The following is a 4,308-nucleotide window of genomic DNA, read 5'->3' as shown; positions in this document are numbered from 1 at the left end:
TAAAAGCAAGAGAGAGTGGTCCTTCGAACTCCGAGTGCACCAAGACTCCTTATATGCGACCCTTAACACTTGTAGATGATTGAAGCTTGCAAGATCAAACTCGAAAATGGTTGTGGTGACCCAAGGGGGTTCGGCCGAAGCCTTTGAGAGAGAGAGAGGAGTGTTTGAAGTTGAAAAATGGAATGTGATGAACTCTTGTGCCAAGTCTACTACTTATAGATAATTAGGAAGTTTTAATCTAATGTTTAATGTGTTGTCTAGATATTAGACAACTAGGATTTTAATATTCAAAAGAAATCAAGTCTTGTCCTCTTGGTTTGGGCCGATTTCCAATGGGGGGGGGTACTAGTTCGATTTCAACTAGTTAGTTAAGTATTAGTTAGGTTAAACCAAGTTAGATTTAGGGACTAACTCAGTTAGTGGTGTGTTGTGCTATAATGCGGGTGTTAGGGTATTCAGGGACCCTAACTGGCTCAGAAAAAGACCAATATTGTTAATGTCAATATTTTTATGTCCCGGGTAAAATCCGGTTGTTCGGTTGGATAGCAATCCGTTAAAGTGCTTAACAAAGCTTTTAAGTGTCGTAAATAACATTTTTAGTGACACAACTTATTCCCCGAAGTGTCAGGAATATTTTCCTCATGTTTGGCACTTTACTAGTTAGCCAGAAGCTGATATGTTAATTAAAGTGCTGTGTTTTGTGCTTAGAGTGTCACACCCCGAAATTATCAGAGCATTGGCGTGACTGGACTGGTATCTTCATTGCACAGCGGAAGCAAACAATCTAAGTCTTTTAGAAAATGAACGCCACTAAGTACTCGACTCTTCATGGTCTTCCTATTCCAACCGTTCCATTGTTTGAAAAGTAACCTGAGAAAGAACATGCGAAAAAGTCAACATAAGGTTGAGCGAGTTCATAGTTTGTTTGTAAAAGATCTGAAATAAATCTTTTGAGTTGTGAAAGGTTTGAAATAAATCTTTGGTAATAACCGGTTTTCGAATTAGTATTGAGAAAATGAATTTAAAAATCATTTTCTTGCCAAGTTATATGGAAACGTTGTGTTTGTAACACGTCATGTTCATAAAACCATGTTTTTGTAAAGCCTTGTATTTGTAATATTCGCATAACCGTCAATGCCCACCCTGACTTTGACTCTATACCCCCATAATTCTTTGGATTTGTATAAAACACGGTAGCTAAATTGTATGAACTAAAAGTTTCCGTAAGTATAAAATCCCTGGTATGTAGCAGATAAGGAAAAAGAGATCACCAATGGTTTGCAAGGCCATTGATATGTGTGAAATGCAAGTAGGAAGGCTCAAACCTAGCAAATTTATGCGTCGGGAACAAAGTCATCCCAAGGTCCGTTATGCTGGACCTGAGACTGGGCTCGCTACACCCAAATAGATCTACCGCTCCTGCCCCTCGGTCCCCACCCTGAGGATTAATGACCTCAAGTTTCCGCCTACCCATTCACATGATCTAAATAGTAAACCCCCTTACGCTAACCATACCATGTAAAAATTATTCGTAATTACTATAACATATATTCCACCCCAGCCACCCTGGCTGAATCTTCCAAGCCACCCTGACTGAACCTTCCCAGCCACCCTGACTGAACCTTCCCAGCCACCCTGACTGAACCTTCCCAGCCACCCTGACTGAACCTTCCCAGCCACCCTGACTGGCTCCTTAATTATAAAAAAAAAATCGTTCATATTTCGAGAATAAGCATTTGTTTTGTAAAAACCGGTATGTTTAGTATAAACCTTTCGTAAATCATTTGAGTTCCTCGAAATCCATTCGTGATATGATTTAGAAATACGAGTTTTGCGTTTGTTCAAAACTTTGTATGTTTCTGAAAATCGTGCATGACTTTCCACCCCGAAAACATTTACAAAAAGAATGTAAAACAGTAAAAAGTGGGGGTTATGAACTCGCCTGAATATTCCTGTGTAAAGCTAGCTAATTACGACTTCGATGATGTCGTTTCCAAGACTTGACTTGCTAGCGTGCATTCTACAATATTCCTAACACGGAATATCTAATAAGTTTCTAAATAAACGCAGTATCTAAACTACGTGTCATCGAGCTCTACCGAATCGTTAATCGAACGATTCGACGGTAAATAGTTAACTTAATGAGAATGACTAAGTTGTATTCGTTTAGCTTCATTTTATGAAGTCGTACGTGTATATAAAAAAAATAATATTCTTATGAAAATATCATATAACAAACTCGTATCGCGCTTCGTATGAAAATAATATATAATAACTTGTATTATATACATTACGTCTTGTGTATATTTGCCAAAAATATACGTATGTGCCGTCTAGGCGTATAAAATAAATACAAAAAGTTATATTTATTTTGCGAAAGTATCATCGCGTTGTTTCAAGTTTGAAACAAATATACAAACTATATTTAGTTTATAAAAGGACTCGTGTCGTATATGACTTCAAATAAATATATAAACTATATTTATTTAGCAAAACAATTGTCGTGTCGTTTGATATTTGGAATAAATATATACTACATTTATTTTGATGAAACGACTTCGGGTTACGCGATGCTTGAAATAAATATATATACTATATTTATTTATAAAAAGATTCGAGTTTGTTTGAAATAAATATAATAATAACTATATTTATTTTTGTCGTCAAATTTATCTCCGTATCGTTGTATCTCGTAAGTTGTAAGTCGTTGTCGAAGGAACTTTACATTTGTATCTTGTAAAAGTCGCTTTATAACAATAGTTGTCGTGTTACAAGAAAATCACGTTTTTATAATAAAACTCGTTTTATTTTACGGGTTTTCTCGAAAAACGGGCAGAGTTTCCTCTGTTTTTGGACGGCCCCGACAACTAAGTGTCGTTATTTTTATCAAATTCAAATAAATTTTCAACAACAATCCAACCATATACTCAATATATATATATAATTTTATAAGACGACAAAGTATAAACTAAACGTTATTTTATATCGGTTCGAGCTCGTTTGTCACGTAAGTAATAATATTATAAAAATAACAAAATAAACGTGACGTTAATTTTTACCGAGTCTTCGCGTCGGGATATTGACCGAGTCGACTCGTTGAGTTGACCGAGTCAACCGTGTTGACTTTTGTTGACTGTTTTGACCGAACCGAGAACCCGATGCGCGAACCGAACCTAAAACCGAGCCGTGACTCGTGCCGAACAAGACCCGAACCAACAACAAGATCCTGAATCCGCAACTTGAAGTGACCTGAAACCGATCTATGTGAGCCTCCTGTTGACCCGTACTCGTGCGACCAAAACTGACCCGCAACTGAACCAACTGAGCCGAGACTTCACTGAGCCTGAACAAACTCGAACCATACTCAGAACTACTCGAAAATTACATCTTTGGTAACATCAAGTTTCAGAAACAAAGATGAAGGTGATGGGTTTTTACCGGAAACTCTTTGGACCGAGATTCGAACCACCGCCCTGCCGCTACTGCCGCCGCCGTGAGCGGCGGCGCTGCTCCGCCTCCGTTCATCTCTCTCCCGAGTTTCTCTCTCTAGCTGCGTTCTCTCTCTTTCTTTCTGCTCGTTGCCGCCACGCGCCACCACGCGCCACCGTTCCTCTCTCTGTCGTCTCGACTGCCACACCACCGCACCACCACCGATTAGTGGTGGTGGTGGTCTGTTTCAGTTCTGTAACAAGGGGGGGGGGTTTACCGGTGTGGGTGTGGTCGCCGGAGCTCCGATCGGAGCCAGTTTGCCGCCGGAAAAAGCACCGGAGAGGGAGAGGGGTTGTTTGGCTTCTCTGTGTTTCTTTTCCTTTTGTTTTGTGTGTGTGTGGTGTGGGAATTGAAGGGCAGGAGACAAATATATGACTGTGTTTGTTCCCTGTGTATAACCGAGAGAGAGAGAGGAAGACCTTTATGTCTGTGTATTTGTTGGGAGTTTTAGAGGGGAGAGGTGTTATATAGAGGATTGAGTAAGATCTTGCACAAAATATTTTGTATAGATTTGTTTAGATTTTTGGCAAGATTTTATAAGATCTATAGAGATCTTGGTAAGATTCACAAGAAAGTCTTGTAGTATATTATATGCAGGTTTAGGCTTGTGGGTTTTTGGCTTGGGCCAAGGGCCCACAAGCCCAACTCGTGTGAAAGTGGCCCGTATTTCCTACGAGACCCGTTGTTAGAGTTCTGAACTCTGTTTAACGTCAAAAACAAAAACACGGTCGGTAGTTGTTGTTAGCACGCCCGTTCATCGATCACGGTAATAATCGCGAAAAATTATATCGTTGCCTTCTTTAATCCGGTTTCGACTGT

General features: G+C 39.4%; 1 long non-coding RNA gene across 2 annotated transcripts; it reads right to left on the bottom strand.

Moving 5' to 3' along the window:
• Positions 1 to 713: 713 nt before the first annotated feature.
• On the bottom strand, positions 714 to 3,973 carry LOC110890109. Of its 2 annotated transcripts, XR_004872412.1 has the most exons (3): positions 3,439 to 3,973; positions 3,060 to 3,343; positions 714 to 2,031 (listed from the first exon to the last, which is right to left on the bottom strand). It is a non-coding gene; the product is annotated as an uncharacterized LOC110890109 (long non-coding RNA). The 2 variants fall into 2 exon arrangements; XR_002564223.2 differs by lacking the exon at positions 714 to 2,031 and having other exon boundaries at positions 2,965 to 3,343; positions 3,439 to 3,966.
• Positions 3,974 to 4,308: the final 335 nt, after the last annotated feature.

This window comes from Helianthus annuus, chromosome 11, assembly GCF_002127325.2.
Source record: "Helianthus annuus cultivar XRQ/B chromosome 11, HanXRQr2.0-SUNRISE, whole genome shotgun sequence".
Lineage (NCBI taxonomy): Eukaryota > Viridiplantae > Streptophyta > Magnoliopsida > Asterales > Asteraceae > Helianthus > Helianthus annuus.
This window is presented reverse-complemented; position numbering and strand designations above follow the sequence as displayed.